This window comes from Rhinatrema bivittatum, chromosome 7 (assembly GCF_901001135.1).
Source record: "Rhinatrema bivittatum chromosome 7, aRhiBiv1.1, whole genome shotgun sequence".
NCBI lineage: Eukaryota > Metazoa > Chordata > Amphibia > Gymnophiona > Rhinatrematidae > Rhinatrema > Rhinatrema bivittatum.
This window is the reverse complement of record NC_042621.1, coordinates 34,336,591-34,354,640: the sequence shown is the minus strand read 5'-3', so window position 1 is coordinate 34,354,640 and position 18,050 is coordinate 34,336,591. Positions and strand designations below refer to the sequence as shown.

The window sequence follows — 18,050 nt, the reverse complement described above, 5'->3', positions numbered from 1 at the left end:
AGCCAGTTCTCTTGCAACAGCACTCAACTACCATGCTCGTATTTCTCCCAAAAATTCTCACCCACCAAGAGGAACTACGGTATCGGAGACAAAGAGCTCCTAGCAATAAAAATGTCATTTGAGGAGTGGCGGCAATGGCTGGAGGGGCCTCAACACCCCATTACAGTATACACAGATCACAAGAACCTGGAACACTTACGCCAGGCTCAGCAATTGAATCCTCGGCAGGCACTCTTCCGCCGATTCAGGTTCTTCAGCCGATTTGACTTTTCTCTGCGGTATTGCCCTGCCTCGAAAAATACTAGAGCAGACACTCTCTCTCGAACTTTGGAAACCAAAGACACTCCGGCCACATCTCAATATATTTTGGACCCAGCTAAAGTCCATCTCACTGCTACCAACATTATCCCTCTAGGCAAGACAATTGTGCCACTCCGCCTTTGCAGGAAGGTTCTATCCTGGGCACACGACTCTTTGACAGCCGGCCATCCAGGCAGGGCTCGCATGCTGGAAACTCTGACCCGCTACTATTACTGGTATCACATGGACCGTGATGTCCAGGCATACGTCAGTTCTTGTCTGACCTGTGCCTGACAGAAGCAACAGCCTGGTCACCCTTGGGGACTCTTACAGTCGCTTTCTATTCCTGAGAAGCCTTGGACTCACATCTCCATGGACTTCGTGGTAGATTTACCAGTGACCAATGGCAAGCAAGTCATCTGGGTAACCATTGACAGGTTCTCAAAGATGGCCCACTTCGTGGCACTCCTGAAACTTCCCACTGCACCAGAACTCGCCCACCTGTTTACTAAATGTTCCGCCTGCATGGCCTACCACGACATATTGCCTCCGACCGAGGGTCACAATTCATGGCCAAATATTGGCGGGCTCTGTGTAAGAAATTTGGAATCCAACTGGATTTCACATCCGCCTTTCATCCGCAAGGAAATGGCCAGGCGGAGCGAACCAACCGCACCTTAAAGGGATTCCTCCACTCTTTTGTTGGAGACAGACAGGATGACCAGGCAGCTCTATTGCCTTGGGCATAATTCTCCCATAACCAGCAAGTCCACTCCGCAATGGGAACATCCCCCTTTCAGATCATCTTCGGGAGGCAACCGGTACCCCCATTATCCTTACCATTGACAGTACTCTCACCTGCAGTTCAGTTTACGGCCCAGCAGCTCCACGGACTCTGGAATTCCACCCAGGCTAACCTGCAACGGGCAGCCGAGGCCGCCAAGAAGGGTGCAGACAAACATTGTCATCAGGCTCCACTCTTCAGTCCTGGAGATCGGGTGTGGGTTAGCACTCGCCACATTTGGACCCTTCTCCGTGAGCGAAAGCTAGGGATGTGCAGAAGGAAAAAATTTGTTTCATTTCATTTTTCGTTTCGCCAGGACCAAAATTTTGTTTCATTAGTTTCATAGCGGGAAAAACAAATTTGTTTATTAGTTTCATTCGTTTTTCGATTTCCCATTAAAGTCAATGGGGGAAGTATTTGCAGCCTATTTTTGGCTGCAGAATTGGTGTTTTCTTATCAATTCTGATGAAACTTCTGGGGAGCAATCATCAGAACGAGAAAAGAGCTCCAAGGTACTTAGACTGTGGCAAAGTGGCACCAAAGTGGCATGAATAGCGTAAGGCACTGTAAAGGGGCAAAGGGGTACTAGGAGTGGCAAGAGTGCTTTAACAGAGGTGCAAAGCAGCAGAGAGAGTATCAAAAACACACCACAGCTTCAAAAGAGAGCACTGATAACAGTTGCATGAACCCTTGAAGGCAGCACGACAGGCAATGTGACATCAACATCCTACAGCACAATGAAGGGGGAACATAGCAAGCAGAAAGAGTGTCAGAAAAACTCACAAGGCACCGATAAAGAGAAAAAGCAGCAGAAAGACTACCACCAACTGAGGAACCATGATAGTGGCAAGAACACCACAAGGAGTTGAGTGAGCCAACTGGTGTATGGCAGCAGGCAGAGTGGCAGAAAGCTGATAGGGGCAAGACAGGCTGGCAGAGCTGAGGTAGTCAGGTCCCTGTGGTTTTGATAGGGGCAAGACAGGCTGGCCCCGGGGAGAGTTCCCTTTCCTTTGTGCAGGAAAGGGCTCCCTAGAATGGGTTCGCCCCTAGAGTGGAGTGTTTCCATTGGCGTCTAGTGAGCTCTCGCTGGTCTTTTAAAATCTGGTGGTTAGCAGATGTACAAACGAGAATATTCAAGGCTGAGGCAGAGGAGGGTGCCATGTGAACAGCGGTTCAACATGGGTCAACAGGTACTAAGAGATAGGCCGGCTACCCCGGAGAGAGTTCTCTTTCCTTTGCACAGGAAAGGGCTCCCTAGAATGGGTTGGCCCCTAGAGTGGAGCACGAGCCTTCAACGTGTGGCGAGTCGACGTTGAGGAGATTTCCATGTGAATAGCAGTTCTGGTTCAACATGGGTCGGCGGGCACTAAGAGATAGGCTGGCTACACCTGGGGAGAGTTCCCTTTTCTTTGCTCAGGAAAGGGCTCCCTGGAATGGGTTCACCCTGAGAGTGGGGCACAAGCCTGGGCAAGTGTGGTGAGTCGACATGGAGGAGGTTTCCATGTGAACAGCGGTTCTGGTTCATCATGGGTTGGCGGGCACTAAGAGATAGGCTGGCTACACCCGGGGAGAGTTCCCTTTCCTTTGTGCAGGAAAGGGCTCCCTGGAATGAGTTTGCCCCGAAAGTGTGATGGTTCCGTTGGCGTCAAGTGAATACCCAGAAGCTATTAACTACTTATGCACTTCAGCTGATGAAAAGGAACTTGAAGCGCTTTCAGAAATAAGAAAACTGCTACTCAAGTCCAAATCTACAATATCAACCTATGTTGATTTTGTACCCTACAGTGGGAACACAGAGGATGAAGTAGAGTACAACTACCACCAGTTTTCTATAGTACTAGAAACATTAATGTTGGCACCTAAGAAACCTCTAGGGAAAATGGCTCATATTATGAAGGTCAAGAAAACTATTGAGCATATGAAATATCCAACTCCAAGCTGGATAGACAGGCACAACGTTTGAGGTCAGGCCCTTGTAGTGACGTAAGGGCTGGAAGGGCAGGCACAGCATTTGAGATCAAGCCCTTGTAGTGACGTAAGGGCTGGACATTCAGGCACAGCGTTTGAGGTCAGGCCCTTGTAGTGACATAAGGGATGGATGGACAGGCACAGTGTTTGAGATCAGGCCCTTGTAATGACGTAAGGGTTGGAAGGGCAGGCACAGCGTTTGAGGTCAAGCCCTTGTAGTGACATAAGGGCTGGACATTCAGGCACAGTGTTTGAGGTCAGGCCCTTGTAGTGACATAAGGGCTTGATGGGCAGGCACAACGTTTGGGGTCAGGCCCTTGTAGTGACATAAGGGATGGACGGGCAGCACAGCATTTGAGATCAGGCCCTTGTAGTGATGTAAGGGCTGGACAGACAGGCACAGCATTTGGAGTCACGCCCTTGTAGTGACATAAGGGCTAGCAGACAGGCACAGCGTTTGAGGTCAGGCCCTTGTAGTGACGTAAGGGCTGGACAGACAGGCACAGCGTTTGGGGTCAGGCCATTGTAGTGATGCAAGGCCTGGACGGGCAGGCACAGCGTTTGAGGTCAGGCCCTTCTAGTGACGTAAGGGCTGAACAGACAGGTACAGCATTTAGGGTCAGGGCCTTGTAGTGAGATAAGGGCTGGATGGGCAGGCACAGCGTTTGAGCTCAGGCCCTTGTATTGACGTAAGGGCTGGACGGGCAGGCATATCAGTTGAGGTTAGGCCCTTGTAGTGACGTAAGGGCTGGATAGACAGGCACAGCATTTGGGGTCAGGCCCTTGTAGTGACATAAGGGCTGGACGGGCAGGCACAGCGTTTGAGGTCAGGCCCTTGTAGTGACATAAGAGCTGGTCAGACAGGCACAGTGTTTGGGGTCAGGCCCTTGTAGTGACAAAAGAGCTGTACAGACAGGCACAGCATTTGGGGTAAGGCCCTTGTAGTGACATAAGGGCTGGACAGACAGGCACACCATTTGGGGTCAGGCCCTTGTAGTGATGTAAGGGCTGGACAGACAGGCACAGCGTTTGGGGTCAGGCCCTTGTAGTAACGTACGGGCTGAACGGGCAGGCACAGCATTTGAGGTCAGTCCCTTTTAGTGACATAATGGCTGGACAGACAGGCACAGCATTTGGTGTCAGGCCCTTGTAGTGACGTAAGGGCTGGACGGGCAGGCACAGCATTTGAGGTCAGGTCATTGTAGTGACATAAGGGCTGGACGGGCAGGCACAGCATTTGAGGTCAGGCCCTTGTAGTGACATAAGGGCTGGACAGGCAGGCACACCATTTGGGGTCATGCCCTTGTAGTGATGTAAGGGCTGGACAGACAGGCACAGCATTTGGTGTCAGGCCCTTGTAGTGACGTAAGGGCTGGACGGGCAGGCACAGCATTTGAGGTCAGGCCATTGTAGTGACATAAGGGCTGGACGGGCAGGCACAGCATTTGAGGTCAGGCCCTTGTAGTGACATAAGGGCTGGACAGACAGGCACACCATTTGGGGTCAGGCCCTTGTAGTAACGTAAGGGCTGGACGGGCAGGCACAGCGTTTGAGATCAGGCCCTTGTATTTATTTATTTATTTAACAGTTTTATATACCGAAATTCTTGTAAGGGGTTACAAATCAGTTCGGTTTACATTGAACAGAAACAGTGCTTCAGTAAATGAAAGCAATTACATTGAACATTAACAGAGCTTCAAAAGAGAACAATTACAAAGAACTAGGGATTCCAATAAGAATAATATATTATTAACCAATAAACAGGCAGATAACATTTAACATTTATACAGAAAACAGTGTCTCGGAGAGAGTAAATATAATACACACGTGATAGCAGAGGCTAAGATCTTGAACTACGAAACAGAAAACTAGGGATTGACGCAACAATGGATTGCACCAAACTAATATCATGGAACAGAGGGGCATATAAGCTAATATCATGGAACAGAAGGGCATATAAGGGTGTCACTGTACAATATAATAAAAGGCTAGTGGGGTAATGATTAGGTATGTGAACCGTAGTGAAGGCAACAGGAACTAAGTAGAGGAGCTAAATCTGGACATGAAATTTTTAGACTAAGGCGATATAAATGATAGGAAGAGTCAAAATACTACTCATGAACTGGCAGGTTTTAATTCAGAGGATTATCTGAATAGGAAAAGGCCTGATTGAACAACCAGGTTTTGAGTCTTTTCTTAAAAGTGACTGGGCAGTGTTCTAGCCGTAGGTCTGGAGGGAGAGAGTTCCAGTGTTTTGGACCAGACGCTGAGAGGGCTCTCATTCCTGAAGTTGTTTTTAGAAAGGGAACCTGGAGGGTGTCTTTATATGCTGCTCTTACCGGCCTGGATGGTAAGTGCAGTCTAAGAGGGAACTTGAGATCCAAAGGTGTGATGTTGAATATCGCTTTGTAGGTGATGGTTAGAGCTTTGAACAGGATTCTGTAATTGATAGGGAGCCAGTGGAGGATCTTCAGGATGGTGGTGATGTGGTCCCATTTTTTGGATCTGGTTAGAATCCTGGCAGCGGCATTTTGCACCATCTGTAATGGCTTGATAGTATTTGCAGGGAGGCCGATCAGAAGAGAGTTGCAATAGTCTATTTTTGAGAAAATGATTGCCTGAAGTACTGTACGGAAGTTGTGGAAGTGGAGGAGAGGTCTAAGTCGTTTTAAAACTTGGAGTTTGAAAAAGCAGTCCTTGGTAGTGTTGTTGATGAAGCTTTTGAAGTTAAGTTGTTTATCCATGAGGACTCCCAAATTTCTGACTTGGGAAGAGAAAGTGGGAAGGGTTGCAGGAAGGGGGTTAAGCTGTGTGAAATTGCCGTCGTGCGAGATAAGTAGATATTCCGTCTTTTTTGTGTTCAGGATCAAGTTGAGGCTTGATAGAAGGTTGTTTATGGACTTGAGGCAGGTGTCCCAAAACTCGAGGGTTTTGTTTAATGATTCGGTGATTGGTAAGAGAATTTGTACGTCGTCTGCGTACAGATAGAAGATTAGATTAAGACTGGTGAGGAGATGGCAGAGAGGGAGAAGGTAGATATTGAAGAGGGTTGGGGATAGTGAAGAGCCTTGGGGAACTCCCAACGTAGAGCAGAGAGGTAGGGACTCTTCATTGTTGATTTTGACCTTGTAGGTCCTGTTTTGAAGGAATGACTTGAACCAGCTTAGGGCGGTGCCTTTGATGCCGATGTCCGATAGACGATCTAAAAGATAGGCGTGGTTCACCGTGTCAAAAGCCGCAGAAAGGTCGAGGAGAATGAGAAGACTTGGTTGTTTTTTATCCAGACTTGTGAGGATGGTGTCTGTAAGTGTGATTAAGAGTGTTTCAGTGTTGCGGGCTTTCCTGAACCCGAACTGATATGGGGAGAGGATTTTGTTGTTGTTCAAGAATTCTGTGAGTTGCTGGTTTACTATTCTTTCCAAAATTTTTGCGATGAATGGAAGGTTTGCAATAGGGCGGAAATTGGATGGATCATCCGGGGAGAGATTCGGTTTTTTTAGCAGAGGTTTTAGGATAGCAAGTTTAAGTGGGTCTGGTACATGGCCCTGTGAGAGCGAACAATTGATGATTTTTGCAATATGCTTGGAAATGGTACTGGGAATGGAGATAAGCAGGTTGGATGGGATTGCGTCCAGAGGGTGAGATGCAGGTTTGAGCTTTTTGAGAATGATTTCTATCTCCAATGAAGAAGTAGGTTCGAAGGTTTCAAGATTTGTAATTGGATGAGCGGTTGCAGTAATGGGAGGTGGAGGGAGAGGAGTATTGTTATACGTGAACAGAGCTAAGAGGTTTAGGATTTTCTTTTTGAAGTAAGGAGCTAGTTCGGCTGCTTTGCTTGTGGCTTGATCATCTGGAACCACAATAGGTGATGGTTTGGTGAGCGAGGAAATAAGAGTAAATAACGCTTTTGGGTCGTAGATGAAATGATGGATTTTTTGAGAGTAGAAGTTTCTTTTGGTGCGGAGGATGGCGATCCTGTATTGATGCATAAGAGTTTGTATGCCGTCAGGTTACTTGTAGAGGAAGGGTTTTTGCGCCAAAGGTGTTCTCTGCTTCTGAGGTCTCTCTTGATGGATTTAAGTTCCGGTGTGTACCACGGTTTTCTGTTGTCCATATTTGAATGAAGGGTTTTTGTAGTTAGTGGGCAGGTGAGGTCAGCCACATTTTTCGTGATTTTGGACCAGGAAGCAGTGGCCGAGTCTGCGTCAGTGAGGTCGAGCTGATCTAACTCCGAAGTTAGGTGATTGATGAGTGTGTCAGGGTTACATAACTTCCTGTAATGGATTTTGGTCTTTTGAGACTGAGAAGTGATAGGTTGATGATTTTTTAGAGTAGTGGAGATAAGCTTGTGATCAGACCAGGGGATAGGAGTACAGAGTGTGCCAGTTGAGGGGGAGAGGCTCTCATTTAAAAAGATCAGGTCCAAGGTGTGTCCTGCTTTGTGGGTAGGTTCATTGATAATTTGTTTGAAGCCCATACCGCTCAATGAATTAAGAAATGTTTTGCAGCTAGAAGACAGTGGGGACTCATCCACATGGAGGTTGAAATCTCCCAAAAGGATGGCTGGTTTGTCTGAATTAATATGTTTGGCTATGAGCTCTATTAACGGGGATGGGTCTGACTCAAGGTAGCCGGGAGGGGCATAGGTAAGGGCAATTTGTAGGTTGTTAGATTTGAAGATGGCAAGTTCCAGGGGGGGAGAGGCATTTGCCCACTGAAGAGAAAGTCTAAGTTTTTTGTTTGCAGCGAGAAGCAGACCTCCACCTCTCTTCTTAGGTCTGGGAATAGAGAAGAAATTGTATGAGGAAAGCGGAAGTTGGTTGATTAGGGCAATATATTCTGTTTTTAACCAGGTCTCTGTGATGGCACATAGGTCAGGTTGGGACTCCAAGAGGTAGTCATGGAGAAGGTGAGTTTTTTTTGTGAGGGATTGAGCATTTAATAGTGTTAGGGTGAAAAGAGTGAGACCTAGAAGTTGGTTCAGAGGAGAGATCATGATTGGGGTTAATCTCTTTTGCAAGATTGATGGTGAGTAGGGGATATTTGCTGAGTTGCTCCTGCTTTTGTGAATGATTGGGATGGTGAGAGAGATCATGGTTCACCCGCAATGGAGGACGGTGAATGGGGAAGGTGGGGGTTGGATGTGAGCGGAATATCCCAAAAACAAAAATATCGCAGGAGGAGTTGGTGTGGGAGAGAGCTGGTAAACGCCGAGTGGTTTGGGAAATAAGGGAGTTACTGTTACGAAGCACAAACGGATTGTTTCACAGAAAGCTGCCTTAAGGAGCTGCACTAAGGAGCGCACAAAGGGGCCTGCCCCTTTGTTGCGCTCCTTCGGCGCGCGACGCTCGGCGTACGGCGCCTAGCAGAGCTCAGAATTTAAACCTAGCAGGGCAGGCTCTGATAGGGTGGTAGCGAAGTTGCTGACGTCAGGGAGGGTCTCCTTCCTGGTAGGCTGCGTCTCGGATGGGCGGATCGGAAGGCCTAGCCGCGTGGCCGGCGCTGGAGCCTCGGAGGTGAGTGCTGAAACGGTGAGGCCTTGCCCCGACGGGCTTCAGCGCCGGATGCGCAGGCCTGCAGCTACAGTCCGGGTCGAGGAGCGGCAGTGGCGATCGCGGTAAGTAAGGGACGCCGGGCAGAGCGGCTGGGGTTTAAATCCCCCGCTTACCGCAGATGCTGATGTATTGACATAATGCTGACGTAGTGACATAATGGCTGGATGGGCAGGCACAGCGTTTGAGGTCAGGCCCTTGTAGTGACGTAAGGGTTGGACGGGCAGGCACAGTTTGAAGTCAGGCCCTTGTAGTGACGAAAGGGCTGGACGGGCAGGCACATCAGTTGAGGTCAGGCCCTTGTAGTGATGTAAGGGCTGGATGGGCAGGCACATCAGTTGAGGTCAGGCCCTTGTAGTGACGTAAGGGCTGGACGGGCAGGCACAGCGTTTGGGGTCAGGCCTCTGTAGTGATGTAAGGGCTGGACAGACAGGCACAGCGTTTGGGGTCAAGCCCTTGTAGTGACATAAGGGCTGGACGGGCAGGCACAGCGTTTGAGGTCAGGCCCTTGTAGTGACATAAGGGCTGGACAGACAGGCACTGCATTTGGGGTCAGGCCCTTGTAGTGACATAAGGGCTGGACGGGCAGGCACAGCGTTTGTGGTCAGGCCCTTGTAGTGACGTAAGGGGTGGATGGGCAGGCACAGCGTTTGGGGGCAGGCCCTTGTAGTGATGTAAGGGCCAGACAGTGGACAGACACAGAGGTTAAGGTTAGGTACATGTGCTGATATTATCTGGAGCATATGAGGCAGTTGGAGCTGCTGCAAGGCTTTAAATTGCTTTTATTCATCTTGCCATTCACAGGGAAAATCTGGAAACCCAAGCAAAGGCATGTTTATTTTCAAAAACACTAGCATTTCCATCAACTCTGGTGCCAGCCTAGAGCGATGTGGGCTCATGATATCTTCTGTCATTGAAAATACACATTCACTGGGCACACTGGTTGTTGGACATGATAGATATCGCTGAGCCACTTTGGTTAGGTGTGGCCAGACAGTGGACTTGTGTTCCCAATATGCCAGCAGATCTGTCTGCATGTCCTCTATGGGCTCTGTGAGATACCATGTCACTGACATTTGTGCTGGTGTCTCCTTTGCTTGGGTGGGCTGAGAGTTCTTCTTGCCAGCTGCTTTTGCTCTAGCCCATTCCAGAACAGATGCTTTTTTAGGGGCAACATGGCTTTATCGTACTGAAGTGGAGGAGGAAGTACTAGCTGTCGCTGACAGAGTGCTGCTCCTGCATGGACTTGCACTACTCTCTGAAGTGCCCGCTGTTTCCTTCTCTGCTTCATGCCTAATCTGTCTCTGCCTATGGCGCTCCTATTCTCCTATTTGTGAAGGACAGCAGGTCCTTCACAAATGTGAGACAATCGGACTGTAGGGCGAGTTTCTCTTTCACACGAGGATCACAGACTGTGGCGAGCATGTATGTGTGGTCTTTTGTTAAAGGTCTTAATCTCTCTTGCACCTGCTTCTGCAAAAGTCCAGACAATGCAGCACCTCTGCTGTCATTCCCTCTTCCTGTTTAAAGCCCTCCAAATTTTCCTCCAGAAAATTAACTATAGAAATGTCAGCCAAGGTGGCACTTTTTCAACTATAGAGATGATGTCAGCCAAGGTGGCACTGCTTCAACGGCAGGGGCAATGTAGAAAAGAGGATCTATATATAGACAACAACCAACAAGGACTGAATTACATAGTCGAGTAAACAAAAGCATGGGTGTAGCTTGCTTATTTGAGGCGGTTACTACCCCTAACTAAGCTACATATTCAATTAGATGCAGTTCCAACACTGCTCTCTACATTAATGGTGGGGTAGAAGGGAAATAGAACTAAAAGGTACTACGAGCCAAGCGTAACAAGTAAGAGGAAAAAAAAAAGTGCATAGCTTGCTGGGCAGACTGGATGGGCCGTTTGGTCTTTTTCTGCCGTCATTTCTATGTTTCTGTGTTTCTGGAATTCAGCTCCTCCGTGGCATCCTTGAAGGGCTGCAGGATTTTTACCAGCTGACTCATGACTAACCAATCATGATGCCCTAGTGGACTCTGCACACCTATGTCCATTGCCTAGAAAGTTCATGAAGGGGTGTCTGCTGCCCCACTAACCTCTGCAGTATCATATTAGTGGAATTCCACTGGGTGCTGCTTGTGAGGCATCTCCAAATCAGTCTGCTTTTGTCGGAGAACCTGCCCCGCCTTCACACTTCTGTGGAAGTGCGCTGCTATGTTCCTGCACTTGTGTATTAACTTATGCAGGTATTCATTCTTTTGGTGATTGGACTCCAACCTCAGAGCTGACTTCACTACCAGGTGCAGAGTGTGTGCAAAACATCGGATGTTCTGAAAGCGCCGTCGCATATTGCCTTTACCATGTTTGCACCATTGTCTGTGACAAAGAATCCTGCCTGAAGATTCCTGTCTCGCTGGTGTGGCTGCCAGCCCACCAGCATCTGTCTGATGCATGCTAGAATATTGGCTGAGGTATGGGCCTCGTCCGTCAGGCGGGTGTGCAGTAAAGCCCACCTGCAGCCTGATACTTGTTCACTAATAGAGCTTCTGCCTGCCCCTGCCTCATCCAGGTCCCACCAGTGTGCTGTCAGGGAGAGGTAAGAGTATGAAGCATTCATGGCGGTCAGATATCGCAGGTGAAATGCACACTCCCCTCTGCCTTAGCTACCAGCGCTTGGATGCGACTGCGACACTGATTGTACAGGCTGGGGATGACCTTTCTGCTAAATGTGGTTCTGGAGGGGACTTTGTAATTTGGAACTAAGACCTTCAGCATATGCTTGAAACCCACATTCTCCACTACCTGCAAGGGCTGGTCATCAAGGGCAATCATTTCCCCAATGCTCCTGGTTACAACTTTTGCGGCTTCCTGCCTCCTTCCCCGGGATAGTGTTACCAAACACCACTCCATTTCCTCCATGGTGGGTTGTCGCTTCTGACACATGGCAGAGGACTGCTGGCCTGCCATCTGACTGCTAGAAGGGGCTGAGGGCATGGGATGACTCTGTTCCTTTTCAACCACTTTACGCTGCCTGGAAAAAGGAGTCCCTTAACTGGTACTACCACCATCCCCAGATGGCAGTACTGTTGGATGTTGCTCTTGCATATGATGCATCATGCCAAAATTAGTTAAATGTCCCATTTACTTGCCTCTGCTAATAGCCCTGGCACAGTAATTACACTGAGTAAAACGCGGGTCCTCTGTCACTTTAAAGTGGCTCCAGATCACAGATTTCTTTCGTGATCCCTTCTTTATAGCCTTTGGGGTGGATGCTGGCACTGGAGTTGAAGTAGTGGGTGCCCCCTGAGAAGCAATGCCAGGGGCATCAGTCACACTCTGTGCCTGCACTGACTGCTCTTCCTTCTCATCATCATCAGTTTCATCTCTCTCCTGCAGCACTGAAGTGGAGGCAAAGACAGAACTAACTAATCCTCCTAAACCTTCTTCAGCTATTACTTCTTCCATTTCTGATGATGAGAATCCCACACAAGATGATTCTTCATCGGAATCAGAAGCAAACAGTGTCTGCGCTACATTTTCAGCACTAACTAGAGTCTGCTGATGCACTGTTGCTTTTGGGTCTCGCCCTTTTGTCTTGCGTGACTCAGCCTCCCCTTCCCTCAGCTCCAAAACAACAGGGTCAGAAATAGGTGGTGGCGGTGCATCATCTTTAAATTTCATTTTTTTCCGGATGGAACTGCATGCCCCTCCAGAGATTTTAGATTGGAACAGCTCTCTTTTTAACTTTAATGGGGAACTGGCATTGACTTTTGAAGTGCCTCCTCTTCCAGTCCCAATCACTCGTCTACCTTTCCCTGACATCATGGATTTAATGTCACTGCCTATTAGGGATTTCAATTAAAAGAATTATTTCTTTATTGGTGAATGAACACATCTGTACCAATATATGTGAGTCTGGAAAACTACACACAGACGCACAGTGCAGTGCCTTGCTGTAGTGTACACTACAACTGAGACTGCTGTATGTGCACAAAAACAATTTAAACTCCAGAGGCCTACTGGGGATTTGGATTAAAAGAACACCACTGTACCAATATATGTGAGTCTGGAAAACTACACAGACACACAGTGCAGTGCCTTGATGTACACTACAACTGAGACTGCTGTATGTGCACACAACAAAATTTTAACTCCAGAAGATGCCTACTGGGGATTTGGATTAAAAGAACACTGCTGTGTGTCTGGAAAACAACAAACAGACGGGCAGTGCCTTGATGTACACTACAACTGAGACTGTTCTGTGTGCACAAAAAAATGAAACTGCAGGAAAAAGACTGGAAGTCTGAGCAAGCACAGTAGTGATGCTGCTTCTTGTTTGAAAATACCAACTCACACTATCTCCCACCCACACCACCCAAACCCTGCCTGCATCCTACCCCAGGGGGGTAAGATCAGCAGCAAAATTCCACTGCTGGTAGCTTATCTCAGTGGAAGAGACAGTCTGAGTTCAATAAAAAAAAAAAAAGTGCAGTATATGTCACTGCCTACTAGGGTTTTCAATTAAAATAATTATTTCTTTATTGGTGTCTGAACACCTCTGTACCAATATATGTGAGTGTGTAAAACTACACACACATAGAGAAAAGACAGGAAGCCTGAGCAAGCCCAATTCCTACAAGTGATGCTGCTTGTTCTTTGAAAATACCAACTCCCAGACAGCCACTGCAACTCTCACACTATCTCCCACCCACACCACCCAAACCCTGCCTGAAACCCACCCTAGGGGTTAAGATCAGCAGCAAAATGCCACTGCTGGCAGCTTGTCTCAGTGGGATATACAGAGAGACAGTCTGAGTTCAATAAAAAAAAAAAAAAAGTGGAGTAAAATAGCCTGGCTGGCACAGCAGCAAGAACGAACAAATATCCTTTTCAATGGAAAATTCTTTCAAAGTAGCAAGCACAAGCAGCAATAGCAATTGAATACAGATTTGAGACACTCAGACTAGCTCTGAGTAAAGCCACCTCCCCAGACAACACCCAAAAAAAAAGTGTGTGGCACGCCGCTTGCTCAAGGTATAGTACAGCGTCAGCAGGAACAGCCTCACAGAGCACTGAGAGAGAGCAGCGATTGGCTGCATTAGAAAAATGCTTAGCTCTGATAGGTTGCATTCTCGTCTCCTTGCCAACCTGTCTGACCCACTCTATGACAGGGCTGTGAGGTCACTTATGACTTACAGGAAAGGGCTGTTTTTTGCTAAGGATACTCCCACATGGCCTTCTCCTATTTCAAAAGGCCGCTAAGAAATCACAGCGAACCAAAAGAATGAAACTAATATGATATGTTTCATTCATGGGGGATTGCCATGCATTTCATGAACCCACGAATCAAACGAACAGGGACTTATGCGTTGCGGATTGCACATTCATTGAAAACAAATGCACATCCCTAGCGATCACTTGGGTCCAGTTTCTTACTGTCTGCACCTACCATCGGGTCTGAAGATACACAACGTCTTCCATGTCTCCCTGTTAAAACCCTTGGTGCTCTCAGCCTTTCATCGCAAGCCACCTGAACCTCTGAACGTGCTCGCTGATGAAGATACAGTTTACCAAGTCCAGGACATTCTTGACATCAGGTACTACCACAGATGCTGGGAGTACTTAAATTCCTGGGAGGGCTTCGGCCCAGAGGAGAACACCTGGAAGCCTGCCTCCAATATCTTGGATAAATCTCTCCTCCTCCAGTTCCATCAGGCTCACCCCGAGAAACCTGGTCCCTCTTTAAGGGGGAGTAAGATGGGGGGTACTGTTGGGAATCCCGGCCGCGGGTCGCCGCAGCTGGGTCCCCCTACCTCTACCGGCAGATGCCGGCTCCAGTCTCTCATCGCGGCGGTCCGAGGCAGGCTTGTACACAAAACTGAGACTGTTGACATCCTCTTCTCGCGACAGATGCCGCTGGCTGCTTCTGGGGATCCGCCTCCTCCTAGGTGTGCACGTGTGGCCAGGACAGACTTTTAAAGGGGCCACGCAGGAAATCTTGGCCCGGCCCCCAACTAAGACGTGATCAGGGGCTATTTAAGTCCACTCCACTCCACCATTCCTTTTCTTGGCAACGGGTCAGCTCTTCGGAGAGTCTAGTTGCTGCATTCCTGTGCTCCTGCTTGTTCCAGCTCCTGTTCCTGTGCTCCTGTTCCCATGGTTCCACTTCCTTCTCCTGGTTCCTAGTTCTTGGTTTGTCTTCTCGGTTCTGACTTCGGCCTGGTTTCCTGATTCATCTGTCTGCTGTCTGTCCTGACCTTTGGCGTGTTGCCGGTTCCTGCTTGTCTTCTGCCTGCTCCGACTTCTGGCCTGGTTCCTCGTGCTGCCTCTTCGCTGCCTGCCGTGACACCTAGACCATCCTCGTTCATCCGGACCTCTGCCAGCCTCGACCCGGACCGTCAACTCTGCTTTCTTCCATGGATATCTCTACACCAGGAGACCTTCACCTAAGACCTGCCGGTCCCGGCACCCAAGGGCTCAACCTGAGGGGAACGAGGGCTGGTATAGGTGAAGTTCCTGTCGGGTCTCCTGGTCCTGTGCCGTGTCCTGGCTACGAGGTCCACTGGGGACCTTCCCTCAGTGGGAGTTCCAGCTCTCGTGCCGGCTCAAGGGTCCACAGCGCTAACACAAATACACTGCGATCGCTTGCCTTATACATGTCCGTCTTCCTTTTCTCAGCATAATAGACAACTCATATGTTGATTCCCAGGTGCTGCTCAAAAGTGGCCACATCGTCCAACATGATCTTTTTCTGTTCTGACCACCCAAATAGCCATGCAGTTTTCTACCCTTCTTTAACATTTCTGTGTCTGTGAGCTTTTCTGTAGACAAGATTAGGGGGGGTTTAGATAGGGCTGAGGGGCAGGTTAGGTAGGGGAAGGTGGGGGGGGGGCGCGCGGAAGGAAAGTTCCCTCTGAGGCCGCTCCAATTTCAGAGCGGCCTAGGAGGGAACAGGGAAAGCCATCGGGGCTCCCCTAGGGCTTGGCGCGCGCAAGGTGCACAAGTGTGCACCCCCTTATGTGCACCGACCCCGGATTTTATAACATGCACGTGGCTGCACGCGCATGTTATAAAATCGGGCATAGATTTGTGCGCACTAGGTTGCGCACACAAATCTACGCCCGCGCGTAGCTACTAAAATCTGGCCCTAAGGGGCAGATTTTCAAAGGGGTATGTGCGTAAGATACACGCATACCACTTCAAAACCTGCCCCAAGCTCCCCCTGCATGCACTGAGTCTATGTTGCATAGGCTGCCGGCGCGCGCAAAGCCCCGGGACGTGCGTAAGTCCCGGGGCTTTCCTGGGGGGGCGTGTCGGGGGCGTGTCGCGGCCGGTGCGTCATCGGGAGCATTCCGGGGCAGGGCCGCAGGCGTGGTTCCAGCATGGCCGTGGCCTCTGGACCGGAACATGGCGTGCCGGCAGCTGGCTCGGCGCGGGCAGGCGTAACTTTTGGAATAAAGGTGGTGGGGGGGAATTAGGGCCAGGGGGTAGGTTAGATAGAGGAAGGGAGGGGAAGGTGGGGGGAGGCGGAAGGAAAGTTCCCTCTGAGGCCGCTCCGATTTCGTATCTATTAAAATCCAGCGTACTTTTGTTTGCACCGGTCGCGCAAACAAAAGTACGCGCAGGCGTAGTTTTTTAAAAATCTACCCCTAAGTGTATTGCAATATTGAAAGCATACATGTAGGGATGCACATTAAACAAAAGATTCATACTGCTTTAATGCACTGTCTCTTTGTGTGTACCGGTGCCTGTAGACTTGTTTACTTTTGCAGAGCTTGCTTTTATCTTATGATTTCGTATAAGAATTTTTGGATGTGCTTGGTTTTTGTGCTGTATGGTGAAGAAAGAAAAAGATATATTAAAAAGTACACATGCTAACAACTTTTGGGGGGCAGAAAAAAAGCTCCAACATTATTTTGTCATCTTTTATTCAAGTCACAATGTACAAGTTTTAAGACCTTTGCTATATTTTGTAAAACACAAGATTTTTTTTTCACTTACAGCTTGCTATTGGTTTCTTATTAGGACATCCATTTTTTTTCTTTGTACCATCACAAATTTTTCAGCTGTACCCTATTCTTGAGCCGTGTGTTGTCCCAGCTCACAGTTCTGAGCTGCCCTCTGCTCTTGAGCTACAGTTTAAAAAAGGAAAAGGCTTCTTAATATAAAAACAAATGGTAATGCCTTAATAATAAAACATGCTAACATTTTGGCTGAAAAACAAAAAGCTCCATGTAATGCCCTAAAATGAAAGCCACTTAATCTGAGTTTGAGCATTTCCACCTTCTTGTGTAAAACATTTATGTAAATATATATGATCTTTATGCCACATGTTTCTCACTTATTTGTGCTTTCTTTTTTGTCTCTTTAATCTCTTCTTCCAGGAGTAGGCATGTTCTCTTAGAATTTGGAAACATTTTTTTCTTTCATTGTTATAGAATAAAAACATATAGGGCCAGATTTTAAGATTTATGCGCGGGCGTAGATTTGTGCGCGCAACCCGACACGCACAAATCTACGCCTGATTTTATAACATGCGCGCGCAGCCGTGCGCATGTTATAAAATCCAGGGTCGGCGCACACAGGTCTGATTTTAAAAAATATCTTTTCTGTATGTGCTTGTGCACAGCATGTTGGTTCCATCTGTAATTTTAAAAAAAGGCAATTTATTTATTTATTTATTTATTTAGGGTTTTTATATAACGGCATTCGAGAACGCAGTCCCATCATGCTGGTTCACATAAAACAGGGGTGCATCGTAAACATAACTAAAAACAATGGTGCGGAAGATGCAGTTACATATAACAGGGAGATTGGAACTTGGCAGAGAAAGAAGAGAAAGGACAGGTTATTAATTCAAACATGTAAACAATAATGGAGATGGAGCTCAGTGGAAGGAGGAGGGGAGGGCGATAGAAGGAGAGTGGCTCTGGAATGCCTAAAGAAAACAGCAGCTAATTTACAATTTGCAAATAAAACAGGCTCTTTGATTTTAAAAAGCAAAAACTAAATCCTGGCTTCTACTCATTTTTATAATTATACAACTGCTCAAAAACTATAATCTTGGCTGGGTCTGTCTGAGCCATTAAAAAAAAATGCATTTTCTCTTGCTCTGGTCTTTTCTTTCTCTTTCTTGAACAGCACTGTGTTTGATAAAAAAAAAAAAAAAGCAAAAAGAAAACACTGATACAAAAATGTATGCTTTGTGGCAAAAAAGAAACAAAAGGATTTTCTATTTTTAGTTTAATATCAGAAAATAGAAGGATTTTAATGACTGCTATCGACTACCCTTTCAAATCCCCATAGCTGTTTACTGAGTCTGCTCATTCCTTCCAACATGGCTCCCTCCAAGCTCTCTCCTTGTAAACAAAAGATCTGAGCATGCGCAGGGTAGATGTCATGGCATGTGATCTCATTCCAAGATGACTGCCTGCATCAT

General features: G+C 47.7%; 1 protein-coding gene across 2 annotated transcripts in view; it reads left to right on the top strand.

The window, feature by feature from the left end:
• Window positions 1-18,050, top strand: part of LOC115095045 (fatty acyl-CoA hydrolase precursor, medium chain-like) — a 249,318-nt gene that overhangs the window by 24,680 nt on the left and 206,588 nt on the right. The gene's annotated exons all lie outside the window — the stretch shown is intronic.